Raw genomic sequence first — 18,406 nt, forward strand, 5'->3', positions numbered from 1 at the left:
ACTGCACCCCCCCGACTTTATGCTGGTAATGCAACTCGCGCATGCATCGCATTAATTTCGGAAGACCTGCTCAGTGGACGCATCAAATGAACGCTGGGAACATGTGGCAGCCATGATGCGTGCGTGTATGCGTTCTGAGCGTGAAATATAAACGAGCCCTAAGACTTCTTGACTTTCTAAACCAAAATTATAAGCTTTACAATTGCTTTTTTTTACCTGTGTTTAAGTTTCAAATGAAGCTAATAAAAAGTGAAGGCCATCCATTTTTCATATTCTAATATAATTTAAAAGATATTATTAAAATTGTTACGATTCCACAATGGTTGGTTCAGTATTTTATTAAGCCATAATGTATTGGTGTTCTCTCATGGTAGGCAGGTGTGGGTGACTGTCATAAAACAAGTACAATTCAAGTTGTTATTAAATATTTGAAATCTTTTCCCAAAATTCTGTATTCAGCATTTATGGAGCCATCAGATTATATTAACATATTTTTATTATGGCCTTTTCCGTGTGAAAATAACGTCTCATGGTCTCTCCATGGTCTCAAAGCCATTGCTATTTCAAGCCACAACATTTAAATTCATCTAACAACAACAGAAGATAAAGAGAGCTTGGAAGCAGAGCTTCATCACAACAAGGACATGATCTGCAGGATACAGAAAAAAGTGAATGCCATTTTTCAGCAGTATACCCCACGATTTATTTGTCGAAACTTTCAAAAACATTAGACAAAACATTTCATACTGTTCATAGCATTTCTCACATAAGACAATTCCAGTTAGCATATAACCTGTTATATTCAGAAGTGAATTGCATGTCCTTACCATTAACCTACATTATTATAATACAAAAAAAACTGATTATGGGGGGTAGTTCCTGCCTTGTGCCCAGTGCTGCCAGAATAGGAACTGAAATGAAAAAACATGGTCTAAAATGGATACATCGATTTTTAATAAATAAAAGGACAAAGAATAGATCCATATATAAGCATTAGTATTCAAACAGTGTATTCTCTGTACTGAACAAAGTGAAAAATAATAGTCTTCCTTTATGCAAAAAATGAGTATTTTAACTGGCATCTCTCAAAACCATACGGAAATTCATTGAGCTTCACTGATGTATACAAAGTGCAGGACAGGCCATTCCAAATGCATTCCTAGCCTTGGATCAGTTTAATTCAACCGCGACAAATGTATGTACTGTAACATTCCAGTTTTTGCATGAACTTGTGCTTTGTTACTGTTTGCCTAATGTTTGCTTATTGTCTTCTGAGAGTGGTTAAAAGAAATAGAGCTAGTAATATAAAAAGAAAAACAAGCCACAAGTTTTTAGAACCTATGGTATATGAAAGAGGAAACCTGCAACACAGGAGTATATTTCATAGGAAACACTGTTAGTAAAACTTTGGCAAAAAATAAACTGCATAATAACCTAATGACATTAACAATTAACATGACCACCGTCATACACTGTTGAACCTCCAAACGTGGCTGAAGAGAGGTATAACAACGCACACTGTAGGACATGAAATGTTGTGGAATACGCTCTAGGAATTTGAGAGATGCACTTCAATGCCTACACAATTCTTTGAGGGAACTTTGATTTTCACTGAAATCTGCTCTTTTTGTCTTATGGGCTATGTTGCACAACACTGTATTGGAAACTGGCACATGTCTTCCCCATGATGAAGTGGAAGATGAAAAGGAGGAGACAATCTTTGAAATTGCATTACAAGGGGAGAGGAGACAAGGATTTCATTACACAGGTTTGGATGCCTCAATGAACACTATAACAAATGTTCCCACTTGATCTGTGTGCAAATCATGTTTGTAATACTGTATTTGCATTGTGTTTATTACTTGATGTGGTAGTTCTGTTTTAATTCAACACATAAATAAATAAACGGTGTTTATATTCAATTCAAATCTGATTGTCTTAGCAATAATTTTGTTATTGATGGCTTTCTAACACTTGTTTTAAACATGCAGGGGATAAATTAATAAGAATTTTAAAAACAACGTTGTTACATCAGAAACAAAGGCCTTTAGGAAACAGTAGCATAAGTGGCAAGTATTTTACTCGCATCCTTAATTAGTATAAGTGTAATTCATTAAGATGTGTAGTTTTCAGGTAACCCACCCCAGATCCAAATACTAGTGCTACCATTATTTGCTTTTCTTATCTTATTCTTTTCATACATATATCCATTTACCAAAACTGCTTATCCATTTTCTGGGATACTGGGTGCCAGACTCTATCCCAGCAGATTCAGACATGTTCCAATTTATCTCAAGGCATACTCACACACATAACTACACTGGGCCTTGAAATCTGAAATAATAACAGGTGCACCGAGAAACTCCTCGTAGAAACACAAACTACACAGAGTAGTAACTGTTACTATAACACAGTCTCACTGAGATCAGGAAGCCACCTTTGTTACTTGTTGTAAAAGAGATGCATGTGATGGGAAGTGGATGTTGCATTACCTTCTGACACAGCGTGGCATATGGGGGTACAACTGTGGAAATGGAAAAAGAAAGCGAAGAATAAACAGTGCACTTTCTTTGTTAAAATGGAAGGACTGATGGAATTTACTTGGCAGAAAATGAGACGTCTTTTAGAAAAAAAGCATTATTTGAGTACAGCTATACTGAATCACAGGTGTATGTACTGAATCACATACACACTGTGGTGTGTGGCCGGCTAAATATTCCGGCCCTCACTCCCAGACCGCTAGGTGGAGCTCTCTCAACAGTGTGGGCGTTCCCCGAATTCCAGCAGGGCCTCATGGACTATGTAGTTTATATGCACAGCCCTGCTGGATACCTTGGGGACCACCAGGAGTCGCTGTGGGGAGGCTGCCAGACTCTTACTTGCCCTATAACCCGGAGGTGCGTCATGATCACATGACAAGAGGCAACGACGTGCTTCCGGGTTGAAGAAAGGAGCTTTTTATCCGACCCGGAAGTGTTCATGATCACATGGACAGAAGGGAGAAACACTTCAGGGTCAGGGACTATATAAAGGACTCTGGGAAACCAGTACGCTGAGCTGAGCTGGGAGAAAGGGTGGCTAAGTGTCTGGGAGTGTGGAGGATTGATTATTGTATTGTTTATTGGTTAGTTATATGAGTATTGTGGGAGTGAAGGGTGCTTTGTGCACTGTACATTGTCCAAATAAATATTACTATTGGACTTTTACCTGGGTGTCTGAGTGGTCAAAGGGTTCAAGAGGACGACAGTGACCTTAATCTGTGACAACACGTTCACACGTACATTATTGTATGTTGCTTCCAAAATGTGAATTGCTGTCTCACTCCCCTCCAGACAACTATACAATAGTTATAGGAAAAAATATCACTTATAATCACTCATATTTATTCAATACATTTAATAAAAAAGATCATAAACTAATCTGAAAACTATCAGTGCTACAGTTACTTCAATAAGCTAAAGAAAAGTACATAACTCACCTGAAATTGCAATGCAATGTTTTCATACAATGCAATGTTTTCGCAATACAAAATACACAGCTAGCTTCAACTTGCCATTGGGAAAGGACAATAGGTGAGGGTGGCACATTGTGGATGGAGCAAGCTGTATGTAAAAAATACAAAACTGGCTCACTTGCAATGGCTTTGGGCTTTCTTTGTTAACACGGAAGGACCGACGGAAAACATTTTACTTAGCCAAAAATGAGGTGCCTTTTAGAAAAAAAATATGATTTGAGTACAGCTATACCTAAATTCCAGTGCACATACTGAATCACATACATGCACATGCATCCAAAGTGAATCACACTCACATGTAGTTTTACAGAAAATGTGTAAATGAGAAAAGAAAGGTGATTGTTTATTTTTGTTTTTGCATGCACTGTCATGTGTGATTTCTGTATATTGTAATATTTTTATACACCTTGGGAAACAAAGTACACAACTAGTAACAAATGGACACAATAGGCAATCCCATGTGCTTTCCTTTCTCCACATCAAATTGATGCTGGCTGTATACTTTATATAGTGCCAGCTTTGCCATACTCAGGCTCTTGGCACACTCTGATGCTGACTGGCCTACTTTGTATAAGATATGTGACAACATTATACACAAGTTGGCACATTTTGGACTTTCTATTTAAGAGATTTTTGCACTGCTAAAAGACAGGTTTCATCCTAAAACTGTATTTATTATTTGGTAAATTTGTTCTCTATGATTTGTTAAATTATAGTTTACATTACTGTTCCAATATAATTAAAATAATACTTATTTGATCTAAAGTTTTAAAAAGACTCTAATAATTGTTCCAAAGGTCTTCATTATTAAACATTTTGGGTCAGTTGCAGTATGTTATCAGCTGGGGATGAACCCATGCTGATCTGGACTTGGTACATATTTATGTACATATCTTGTTCTAATGTAAACAACCAATAAATGGCATTAACAAGCAATAAGTTAAAAAAAACACAAAAAACAGAGTTCCAGTCTTCAAGGCACTGACTGGCCATGCCACAAAGTATTCTTTTGAAGTCTCACTTAAAGCAGCTGGAATCTTTTTTGTTTCTGATCTATGCAGATGGTTCACACTTTGTTCTTCCATCAAAGATGATAGAAACATGTTGTAAATTGTAATAAATCTTTTGTTGTTATTATTATGATTTCACAGGGTCTCATTTGTTTTCAAACTCCTGGAGTGCCCTATAAGGTTTGTTTTGCTCCATGTGACTATCTCTTATGCTGTCAGCCTGCACACTGTTTTCCCTTATACTAACCCAGCATGCGACTGCCAAGACTTAAATATCAGTTTTTGCTACTCCATACAAGCAGTTAAGTATGCACACCAGTGACCCACTTCAGATCCACAGAGCCTGAACTGTAATGACCTGTACAGTTTGTGACCAGCAAATAATCCCAAATGGTACATGACTGTATATTTAACTCAGTACTCCAGAAAAAGACAAGCAATGCATGGAAATATTTATATTGCATAATATACAGTAAGAAATAGAAAAATATGTAGCAACAAGCATTTAAACATTAATCTTCAGTAAAAAGATGCAGTCAGTGTCACTAATTAAGAAATCACTCAGACACCTGTTCGAAAAATTGCACTTTGAAAGATGCTGCCAGTTTCTTCCACACTGTATCGCTTTAGAGTGTCCTCTGGATCTGACATGAACTCTCTCACAATATGTATTATATAAAGCTAGGCTCGACTATGAACTTTGCACTGCAATGATACATACTTTACAAATACTGTCTAGCCTCTGACTAAGTATTTTATACACTTTGGTGACTTCTGAATTAATTCAATTATTAGGAAAAGCTAAGCACATAATGAATGACATATTTCAACTCTTCTGTATTATGTATGCAATTGGGAAATAAGTTGCAGAAAGAACATTATAACAATCTAGAAAAGAACAGGTCATTCAGCCCAACAAAGCCAATTAGTCCTATCCACTTAATTCTTCTAAAAAAAAAAACCAGTCTAGTTTTGAAAGTCCCTAAAATCCTATTGTCTACCACACTACTTGGTAGCTTATTCCAAGTGTTTATGGTTCTCTGTGTAAAGAAAACCTTCCTAATATTTCTGTGAAATTTACCCTTAACAAGTTTCCAACTCTGTCCCCAGGTTCTTGATGAACTCATTTTAAAGCCACAGTCTCGATCCAATGTACTAATTGCCTTCATAATTTTAAACACTTCAATCATGTCTCCTCTTGATCTTCTATTATTTAAACTGAAAAGGCTCAGCTCTTTTAATCTTTCTTCATAATTCATCCCTGTAGCCCTGGAATCAGCCTAGTCGGTCTTCTCTAGACCTTTTCTTGCACTGCTATGTCCTTTTTGTAGCCTGGAGACCAAAACTGCACACAGTACTCCAGATGAGGCCTCACCAGTGCATAATAAAGCTTGAGCATAACCTCCTTGGACATGTATTCTACACATATATATAACTATACAACCTAACATTCTGTTTGCCTCCTTAATGGCTTCTGAACACTGTCTACAAGTTGCTACTGTAGAGTTCACTGCAACTCCTAAATCGTTCTCATAAGGTGTACTTTCAATTGTCAGACCTCCCATTGTGTATTCAAACCTAACGTTTTTTCTTCCTACATGTAATAAAGACCACATTAAGGCCTCCACAGGCCCCAGAGTGTCACACGTATATATATTTGCACTCTATGAACATCACAAATAAAAAATAAGATGAACTGGAAGGGTAGTCTCCCATAGACATTTAGGCCAGTAGTTACTTGAACAGTATGTCAAGGGTTGGTGATGTAATGTACGAATAACTGCAAATGTGTTGCATACAGGAGTGTGAGGTGCCACTGAAACAGAAAAATACTAGCATTACTTTTTTGTTTAATATGCCAAGGCCCCAGGGAGCGCATCCAGGTCACCCTGATGGGTTGCCTGCCCATCAATTACAGAGACATAATTATGCTTCAGATGCAATTCTACTAATAATAATGATAATAATAATACTAATAATTGATAATACTAATAATTAGTGAATTTCCCCTTGGGATTAATAAAGTATCTATCTATCTATCTATCTATCTATCTATCTATCTATCTATCTATCTATCTATCTATCTATCTATCTATCTATCTATCTATCTATCTATCTATCTAATATTTGCCTTTCATTATCATGTCTTTCCATGTAGAAATTTCAAGGCCTTTTCATAAGCTCAAAGTGAGTAACATTTACTGTTGCTACTGTGACACTCATTTAGATGTAATGTAGCTTACTGATTACAATTATTTTTTAGTAAATTTCATGATGAAATAATTTTTCTCAGTGCCCAGTCCCCTTAAATCAAGAAGAATGTGTAGCAGCAGTCATTATGTGAGAGAGGGCGAGACATAAATTGCCAGCGCTCTACTGGTAACAGGCAAACAGATAGTCAGCTCTGCAAACCAAGGAGAAACATGAAGCCAAAAAAAGACTAGTTCTGAATTAGTCAAACTTGGTACTAATAATGTTCTGCTGTTCACTGCAACAACAATTAGTCCTTAAAGTACCATAGTGCTTAGTCTGGTTTTGATCTGCATCTAGTACGGTACCATCTCAGGTACTCTATACCAGACCCTCTTAGATTTTTAGGCCTATACCATGATATACACAATTAACGTCCAGATTTTTATAAATATCATGTTATACCATTTTGTTTATATCATCCAACCCTAATCCACTTACACTGTGTCACTCCCTTCTTCTTCATAAAAATGTTTTCTAATGTTAATTATTTTTTAATGCTAACCACCACTATATGCAATTAATGTTGCAAAGTAAGCCTTGTCAGACTGTCAAATGATGAAGGTCAGTCCTGGACTTTATTTTACTAAACAGAAAGTGATAAAATGAATTTTCACACAAAATAGTTTGGGCCTGCATATAATCAAAGACAAAACAGTGGGAAAACAACATTCTTGTTAAAGCTGCAATCATACTTATGACCTCCTGTGGTACTAGCCCTCATACATGATGAGTATTGCAAGAGAGACTTACGGAATAAAACCTGAATGTTAGTAAAAACTAATTCAAAGTCTCTGTAGAGAAAGTTTTAGTCCATTGACTCACCTACCCATCCAACAATCCAGCAAACTGTTTTACTACCATAGCGACTTGGAAGTTGAACCATATTCTGACTGCATTCGGAACAGGAAGGACTCAGTCCTTAGGACCACTGAAAATTTGGATATATTTTCTTTCCAAGCAACTGGGAATGTAGCAAACATCTGTGTATTACACAGTATACATATTTTTGAATGCTCTAGCTATTTAAGCCATTGCTTACTAATGTGTATACAGGTGTACAGTATATATATGACATCTGAAGTCACTCCTCCCCTTTACCTTTCAATGTTGTTTGCTCCTGTGTCTGCTCTACTCTTTATTGCCTGTCATTTTTTACTTATGGAAAAAAAACCCTTAGGGGACAAAAGTAAAACAAAGTTTCATTTGTCATTAAAGCTATGGCAAATACACAAATCTTCATGTATTTCTTACTAAATTAAAATCTCTATTCTATTTTTCTGAAAACAGAATAGGAGCAGAAACCAAACAATTAAACTATGACATTAAGCAGCTGTGAAAGTTGTTAGAACAAAGTCTGTAGCCGCATGCATCCCTTATCACGGAAAGTAAGACAACAAAACACTCTTACAGCTGCTTAGTCTAATTCTGGATTGCAGGGTGCCAAAGCCTATTCTAACAGTAGCAGGTGCAAAGCAGTAACCAACCCTGGATAAAGTGTCAGTCCATCGCAACACCCACTGACACACCCACACCCACACCATATAAACCCACACCAATTAACCTAACACACTACAGTATACACAGGATGACAGGAAAATCAGAAAACGTAGGAAAAAACCTTACACAGACTTTGGGGCAAATTCTACACTGCAAACTCCACACAGCCAGCGAAAGAGTGTGGGATATGAACCCAGGACACAGGATCCATGAGACTGCAATGTTGACCATATACAGTACACCACCATGCCCCCCCTTATGGCACCTGGAAGGAAGAAACTGAAGAACCAAACTCGGCAGTAACTGAAAAAATCAGCTCTTACAGTAACAAGCTACATTAATCTCAGTTTTCACAACAACTTTTCAGTAATTCTTTTGGCAAACCTATTCATTCCAATGCAGAATTTGCAGCAGTGCAGAGTCTATCCCAGTTGCTTGGGCAAAACCCGAGCTGCATGGGGCATCATGATGTTCATTACAGGAAAAAACATACATCTGAAAAGGTACAGGAGAAAACCAGAGAACTGACAGAAAATCCACAAAGACGAGGCAAAAACACACAATAAACAGCAAATAAGCGAGCCTAGATGCAAACCCAAGTCCTTGGAGCTATGAGGCAGTAGTGCTAACCACTGCACTCTACTGCTAATAAAAATGCAGTATTAGTACCAATATTATATATTCCACTGCCTGTAAGTTCCAGTAATAGAGCAGAACTGGAACCCAATGCAAATATGTAATTACACAGATTAGCCTACATGAGAAACCCCTTGATGAGGTTAAATCAATCTTAATTCTTACATATACGTAGATTAGCAAATGGAAAAAATGAGAAAACAATGAGATAACATATCAGCATCATTTATGTGGCCTGCAAATTAAATAAGCCTCCTAAATCATTAACATCACAGACTAAAATAGAAGCCAAGAAGAACATCACTACCCAAATGGGGCAAACACACAGCAATCTGGTTCATTTCAGTTCATTAGGCTTCAAAAATAGACTTACCCAGCTGATTCTTTAAAAGTATGATAAAAGATATAAAATGGCGTCTTCCGCTACCTTTGTAACAAGAAGGGTTTTTTTTGTGCATGTGTTCAGAAATGTCTTCTCAACGAAAAACCACAGAATCACAAGAAGCACATCAGGAAATGACCTCACTACAGCTTACCGGCACAGAAATTTCTCATATGCTGAAATAACATGTGCTTAGATACAATACTGAATCCTAAGAGGTGCTAAGACCCATTTGCTAATTTAACTAAAATATGGAGAGAAGTTATTTGTTTCAGAATAGCAAACCAAGCTATCTGCATTAAGTTCCGCAACCCACAGTTCCTCTACAGTTGACAAATTACTCAGCATGCTTTGCACAATGCAGAAGTAGTTAGAAAGGACAGGAACCATTTCAAAATTTTCATTTGGCAGATTTTAAGCAATTTAGATAAGAGATGACCTAATACAATTGTTTCTTCTAAATATTTTTATTATGCTTCCAAACAACAAGGCTAGCAGTCCATTGTTGTTGTAAGCACTCTATATTTGTATTATTACCTACTATTTTGGAGTCTGTATGGACTTTGTACATTCTTACTATGTAGGTTTCCTCCCAGTTCAGAACACCGTAGATATTAAGGTGTGAGGCTCTGTGTAGATGGGTATGTGCATGATTGCTTTCTGAGGTGGACTGGTTTCCCGTTCAGACTTAATTCATGTATTGCATCCAATACTGCTGTAAGAGACAGGTTCTCTGCATCCTTATAACAAAGAAAAAAAGGTAATAAAATGGAGGATTAAATAGTTTTCATTCATTCCATCCATCAATTTCTAACTATCTTATTATGTTGATGGTCTTGGGAGCTGGTGTCTATCCCAGGAGCATCTGACATAAATTAGAACCAAGTCGGAACAGGAAATTCATGCATTCATCAGATTTATTATCTTTCATAGTGATACTCATCTCTAAATTACATTAAATCATTAAGTGTACTGCACTGAGTATTCAAGATGTAAAGTCATAATGGAATAGTAAATGACTGCAAAAAAAGATGAATGCAAATAATGAACCTAATTGTTCAGATTAAAAGTTATTAAGATCTCAGTTATAATCACCATTAAAGGCTGGTTTATCTTGCAACTAGATGTGCTACCAAGCTCCGTTTAACAAATTTTATAAGACAATGGGCCTTAGTTATAATGCTGTTGGTTAATGTACTATGCAACTACTTTTGTGTATACAACATTTGTACTTTTTTACCAGGGGCTAATACTATTAGATCACTTGAGCTGTTTATTGCTGAACATGCAAAATCCAATTGTCGATAAGTGAAACATTTCTGCAGTAGATTGATCAATTTCTGCTTTTACCAGTGACTTGGCTTTGCTTCATGGTCATTGTCAAACATAATTTTATAGGAAAGTGTACTCTTTTGAATTGAAATGGGTAATCAGTAGGATAATTTAATGTAAACTTTTAGTACATTATTATCACTATTAGTTGTTTTCTTTTTTCACTTTTTACATTGTTCACTCAAACATTTCTTTACAGGTTTTTCGTCAATTGTATGTCCAAGCCTCTTTTGATTACCATACCCATAGCCAGACAATAAAGTGAACCTATTTGTTTAAGTGAAAGTTATTAAGATCTCAGTTATAATCGGCAACAAAGGATGTTTTATCTTGTAACACTTGTTCTCTGTGCTGGAATGAAACATTTCTTCTATTTTTGCACTGCCATACGCTACAAAATAGTGAAAATACAATTTTAAAAGTTACAATTTTTACAATATTTTTAAGCATCAAGCAATATTTGTTTATCTTACCAAAAAAGACACTGAGTTTTTTCAATACCAAGCCAAACCTCCCTAATTATCTGTTAAACTATATAATGGATACAACTTCTGGACTGAACTGAAATCCTAGCAATGCCATTGTAGTGTCACAATGCCTGGTGGATGAAAGAGGAACTATCTCATCTGGTAGCCTGGCTGCTTACTAAAAGTTTCTTGCAGTTGCCAAAATATATTTCTAGACAAACAACCACAGGATGAGGAAATGCTGACATCAGGCAAAGGCAAAAGAAGTCAGTTATCATTCACTACTGAATTTACTGTATATAGCCACTGCAATGATTGCAATTAGATGCTGAATCATAGTTTCAAAATGGACCATTTTATTGTATTATACCTGAGGACCACTCATGGCTCAGCTTGCTGCCTTCCCATCTTGATTAATGCTGACACTTTTTGAATGCTTGTGTATAGGTAAAAATCTACTTTATGTATACTTCTATTACCTCACAATACGTTGGGTAGTTGTGACAATGCAGGTTTGCTTCATGCTCCCATCTTGCTTTTGGGGGCCCTTGAACCCGACACCATCGGTAATGTCACCGAAGAGCTTGGCAGTGAGGCACAACAATGAAACAAGGGGATGGTGTAAAAGTGCCAAGTGCTTTTATTTTAAAACCAACAAAACAACAAAACAGTGCCCAAATAAACAGTGCAGTGCATTAATTCCTTAAATATATAATCCAATAAAAACTGAGGTGAAAAGTGGAGGTTAAAATCCAATAGAAAAAAGCCTTTAAAAAACAACGAGGTTAAAACAATGGCTGGAAACAGTCTCTTTAAAAACACAAAGCACGGTGCCTTCTTTTACTGGTGACTCCCCCATTTCTCCCATCCAGGCTATGGACCAGGGGAGTCACCCTACATGCAGCTGACCTTCTTTGCTCTACTGGTCTGGTGGCCTTTCCGATCCCTGGCTCCGGTTCTGCTCACCTAGACCAAGACTTGGGCTCCCCAGCGACCAGGACACTCACACTGGGGCTTCTATTCCAAATCTCCGACTCCCGCTGCCTTCGCTGCGGCAAGCCAACCTTCTCCTGGTCACTCCTGCTCCCAACAAGTGCTCAGCAGGAGCGACCACTACCGTCGGCCCTTGGGTGCTGGCCAAACACCCCACCAGGACTCGCCTCTCCCACCTGCTTGTTATCAGCACAAGCCTGCGCTCGCTCATTCTCCTTCTCTCCTGCACCTGCTTTCTCCCTCCTGCTTCCTGCCGTCTTCTCCTCCTTAACCTTGTTTCTTTATCCTCTTCTACTAGCCGCCTCACGCTTCTATATATCACGGGGACATGGATCAGTTGTGGCAATCAGCAGCTCCCGGGAACAATTACGGATGCGGACAACTCCACACATGTACACTTAAGTGAGAACCGCCCGCATCACAAATTCCCTGGGAACCGATCCGCCACACACCACCATGCCCCCTCACTAAGCCGCGAGTACGGCGATTATTTATTTTAAAAGTGGCCTTTTTGACGTGAGCTGTGGACCCACTATACCACAGTAGTAACTGGTGAAGTACTGAAATTGTCAATGTAATATATTTATGGACTGACAGTATATATTATTAAAAAGCACATTTTCAAACCTGCTTAACCAGTTCTGGGCTATACAGGGCCAGAGCTTATTCCTACAACAGTGGGTGTAAGGCAGGAAGCAGCTGAGGACTATGTACCACTCCATCATAGGGCCCACTCATGCAAACACAAACATCGGACCAGTCTGTAATCAGCTTATTTGCAAATGTTTCGTGATGTTGGAGGAAAAAATGGTGTTTTAACATAAAACATTCAAGGAAAACATGTAAATTCAAAGACTTGAACCCAGAATACTGGATCTGTGAGCCCACTTTACTAAAAAATATAGTGCGCCCACACACTATTAAGATAAAACAGAATTTTTAGAACTATGTAATCAACAGTTTGCGAGTTTTCGAGCAAAGAATTTGAAAATTATATAATTAACTACACAGAGCAAACTAAAGATACTGGTCAAAAAAGGCTGTTTTTCAATACAGGAAACCCTGATTTAGGTGTTGATTAAATTTATCGCAATAAATCTGCATTTGTAGAGTTGGAGTTTTGTTTAACTACTACATTCTAAAAGGGTACACCTAAACCAGTTTCTGCTAACTACCTATCCATCCATTCAACCACTTTCTGAACCTGCTTGACCAGAGTATGATTGTGAAGGCCTATTCCATTCCCAACAAGAAGTGGGTGCAAGGTGAGGAACAATCCCTGGACAGGGTTACCAGCCTATTGCAGGGTGAAAATTTGGTAAACTTGGTAAATTCAAGTCCTTTGAGTATCTTGCCGTTGTTAATCATGGAGTTTCTCACTTTCTAGTATTATCCGTTGTATAGACCTCTCCTAATTTAATGTTTCCCTCTTTGAGGAATTCTCATACTTGGTGTCCAATTATAATTACGAACTTATGACACACTCCCTAATAGTCGGCGACTTTAACTTTCAGATCGATAATCAGTGTGACCCAAAAATAAAAGAATTCATGAACCTCCTGACTCTTTTGATTTGAGACAGCTCGTTAATCAGCCTACACATAAAGCAAGGTCATACATTAGACTTAGTAATTACCAAAGGACTAAAAGTTGATGTAAAGCAGATCATTGATATTGGTCTATCAGACCATTTTCTTTTACTATTTAATATAGAAATATTGATAGAAAACATTCATGAGAAGCATATTGTTACAAAACGCTTCTTTGATTCATCAGCAGCCTTAAAATTTACAAACATTCTAAGCAACCAGTCCGTTTATAGTGCTAACTACAATAGCGAGGATAATGTAAATAGTAAGGTGGAAAAATGTAATACTAAGGTGAGAGCTGCTGTTGACATAGTTGCACCTGAAATGGCAGTTAAAAAATCTTCTAGCATTGTTATACCATGGAAGACCCAAACAGTGTCTGATTTAAAGAGAACATGTTGGAGAGCTGAGCGTAAATGGAGAAAAACTAAACTAACTATCCACTATGAGATATTGAAGCTAAAAATAACAGAATAGAATTACACAGTCCCATCTTTGAGAGGAGCTGCTATTTCTCTAAGATTATAAATAACAATGCTAGTAATCCCAGAGTCTTATTCTCTACGATAGATTGTCTGCTAAACCCAGGTAACTCAAACGAATTCCTCCAAAATATTTCCAGTGAAACTTGTGAGGCTATTGCTGTATTTTTTCAATCAAAAAAATTAATGATATTAGAAATAATATAGTATATCTCCCCCAACACTGCGGGATCCTCTTAAGCCCCAGTACTCCGTTATAAACAAATTAAATATCTTTCACTAGGATAGATTTACCTGATTTACATAAATATAATTTCTCAAACTGAGACCCTCCACCTGCGTCCTTGACCCCAATACCCAACAAGTTTTTTCAAAAGAAGTATTAGGCATGACTAATTGATAGTAATCTTGACATAGTAAACTCATCATTAAATACGGGGGTCTTCCCAGGACTGTCTTAAGACTAGCCTGTAGTTAAACCCGCCTACTCCAAGAAAAATAATCATTGACCCCTCTGCTTTATGAAAATATCAGAACCCATTTCTAACCTGCACTCTTCATTAAAGTAAAATATTAGAGAAGGCAGTCATCATGTAGCTAAATGACACACCTCAATAAATATGCTATTCTTGATACGTTTCAGTCAGGGTTTTAGAAAAATCACAGTACAGAGACTGCACTCGTTAAAAGTAGTAAATGACTTGCAGGTAAATGAAGACAGAGGCCAGTTATCTGTACTCATCCTCTTAGATCAGAGTGCCGCATTTGACACCATTGATCATAATAATTCTTAGAAATCACCTTAGTCAATGGGTGGGCCTCTCTGGCAGTGCCTTAAATTGGGTTTGAATCCTACCTGCAGGTAGAAAACTCTTTGTTAGTTGTGGTAATTACAACTCAATAGGACAAATGATATTCTATATGGTGTTCCACAAGGCTCTATCCTGGGTCCGCTGCTCTTTTCGATCTACCATGCTTTCGTGTAGGTCAGATTATCTCGGGGGCATAACCACAGCTATGCTGTTAACCACGCAGCTTTTATTTATCAATAGCACCTGATGACCTCAACTCTGTTGTTTCACTAACACAATGTCTTACTTGTGTTTCTAAATGGATGAATAGTAATTTTCTCAAGCTAAATAAAGAGAAAACAGAGTTTTAGTGACTGGCAATAATGGATATAATGAGGTTATTAGAAATAAATTGATGCATTAGGATTAAAAGTCAAGACGGAGGTAAAGAATTTAGGGGTAACTGTTGACTGTAACCTGAATTATAAATCGCATATTAATCTGATCACTAGGACAGCATTTTTTCACTTAAGAAACATAGCAAAAGTTAGACCTCTTATATCACTGAAAGATGCTGAGAAATTAGTTCACACTTTTGTTTTCAGTCGACTAGATTACTGTAACGCACTAGACATAAATCGTTTGCAACTAGTGCAGAATGCAGCTGCTAGAATCTTAACTAGGAAAAGAAAATCTGAGCACATTTCTCCAGTTTTGATGTCATTACACTATTTACCTGTGTCATTCAGAATTGACTTTAAAATACTGCTTATGGTTTACAAAGCCTTAAATAACCTCGCTCCATCTTATATATCGGAATGTCTGATACCTTATATTCCAAATCGTAACCTTAGATCCTCAAATGAATGTCTGCTTAGAATTCCAAGAGCTAAACTTAAAAGAAGTGGTGAGGCTGCCTTCTGCTGTTATGCACCTAAAATCTGGAATAGCCTGCCTATAGGAATTCGCCAGGGTAATACAGTGGAGCACTTTAAAAAACTGCTAAAAACTCATTACTTTGACATGGCTTTCTCATAGCTTCATTTTAGTTTAATCCTGATGCTCTGTATATTCAATTAATTATCATAACTATTCATGGTGGCTCCAAAATCCGTACTAACCCCTACTCTCTCTTCTGTTTTTTTTTCCTGGTTTCCTGTGGTGGCAACCTGCACCACCACCACCTAATCAAAGCACCATGATGTTCCTACATTGATGGATTAAAAGCCAGAAGTCTACATGACCATCATCATCAAGTCCTTCCATGAGAATCGCTAAATACAAAGAGGACTGTTCATTTATGTTAGGTAGAATAACCCAAAGGGGTAATGGGCGGTCTCATGGTCTGGAACCCCTGCAGATTTTATTTTTTTTTCTCCAGGCCGTCTGGGATGGTTTTTTGTTTTTTCTGTCCTCCCCTGGCCATCTGACCTTACTCGTATTCTATGTTAATTAGTGTTGTCTTATTTAATTCTTCTTTGTCTTTTTTTATCTTTTCTTCATCATGTAAAAGCACTTTTGAGCTACATCATTTGTATGAAAATGTGCTATATAAATAAATGTTGTTGTTGCTGTTTGTTGTTGAAAACACACACACAACACCACAGGACAATTTAGCATCGACAGTCCACCTAACAGGCATTCCAACTGTGGGAGAAAACCAGAACAAATGGATAAAACCTACAAAGAAATGGGGAGAACATGCAAAAACCATGGAACCGATGTACATAGGACTTGAAACCTGTCTCCTTGTTGTGAGGCATCCTGCTCCTTTAGATGTGTGCCTAGTTTAATATTACAACATATTTATCAATGTTTTGCAGGATTAAAAATGATATATATTTTTATTGACCATTTAGGCAAAAATATTTTGACAAAACCATCCAGAGATTACCTGTATGAACCACCTAAGGATGTAAGTAATAGTAATAAAAAAAGCAGTATAATGGTTCATTCATGGTAATGACAAAAATACAGAATATTTTAAAGATGAGGTCGGCTGGTATAGAAAATACACTTACTTTTTGCAGAAGAAAGTGCTATATGAAATTACATAAACATGCGAATGTAAAAAGGAATGTACAAGGATAATTAAATGTGTACAGTACAATACCCCTAAGTGATGTATACCATTATTATTTTAAACTATACAATAATTAGGAAAATAGTGTATGCTAATAACGAAAGAAAAAATAAGAAACTTGACATCAACCACCCGTCTACCCAGCCACTTACTGAAAACCATCCATATATTCATTATTTCAACACTTAGTTAGAGGTTGTTATAGAGATAAAGCCTATCCCACAAGACTGAAATATATCTACAGATAGGATGCCACGACATCACAGGGCAAACTGTCTCGTACAGTCACACATCATAATGAATAAAATACAATTAATGGACAACTGTGCCACTTAGTCTTCTAAGTTCTAGGGACGAGAAATTAACTAAGGGTCCAGTATGTGGTGTAAAATCCCTACAGGGTCCATCGTGCGTTAATGGAAATATAAAGCCAACTGGGAAGCCTTAACAGGCCTGGAAAATACTTCACACACCTACCACTACAAAGATCTTTTAAAAACGTATTCAGTTAACATGTTTTTATTTAGCCAAAATGTTTTTCCATGTAAGTAATAAATTCAGTGTACTGGGTGCACTTGATAATAAAGTTGAACTCGTATATAACAAATTTCTAAAAAATCCAGAAACTCAAACACAAACAAACATTCCAACATTACTAAACAGGAAAAAGAACCAGAACATACAAAAAGGAAAATGTGCACTACAGGACACAAGAAAGTTTATTAATGTGCAAGTAAGGGGTGTAAAAAGATGAAGTGCAAGAAAAATGCCACAAAGTCCACGTCAAGCCAATAATAAAACTAATTTAAAGAAGTGATCACTCTAGTGCAAGCATGCAAGTCCAGTCTTTGGAATCTTGGAAGGACAGAGGATTGTTAGAAGACACAAAATGTTGGAAAATTAAGCAAAGTATTCAATAAAACTATCAAGAAATTAGTGGAACACACGGACCTCCATTGCTCAAATAAAAGGAATCTGAAAGGGGTTAAGTCCACAAACAGAATGAATGAGAATTTTGAACACATAGGCATCATGTCCTGTGGAATTATGAATAGAAGTTCCAAGGGAAAAAAAGAAAGAAAAAATGATAAGATAAGAAGAAGTTCATACTGTGTACATGTTCATCTGGTCATCAAATAAAAGGGAATGTAAAACATGGAAGTCCAAAATGAAAGAAAAGTGTTAGTGTAAAAAAAAAGAAAAAGAGCATGGAAAACACAAAGACAAACAAATGGAAGAAAGATGAAATATTAAACCAAAAGTCTGACGTACTGTGTGTTATAACTGCATTGGTGTTGCGTAAAAGAGGTGAGGTGAAGTACTTTTTAGGGTGTGGAAGCTTTATGGCATCTGTCTGTTCTTGTAGTTTGTAGACTT

The sequence above is a fragment of the Erpetoichthys calabaricus genome, chromosome 7 (assembly GCF_900747795.2).
Source record: "Erpetoichthys calabaricus chromosome 7, fErpCal1.3, whole genome shotgun sequence".
Taxonomy (NCBI): Eukaryota; Metazoa; Chordata; class Cladistia; order Polypteriformes; family Polypteridae; genus Erpetoichthys; species Erpetoichthys calabaricus.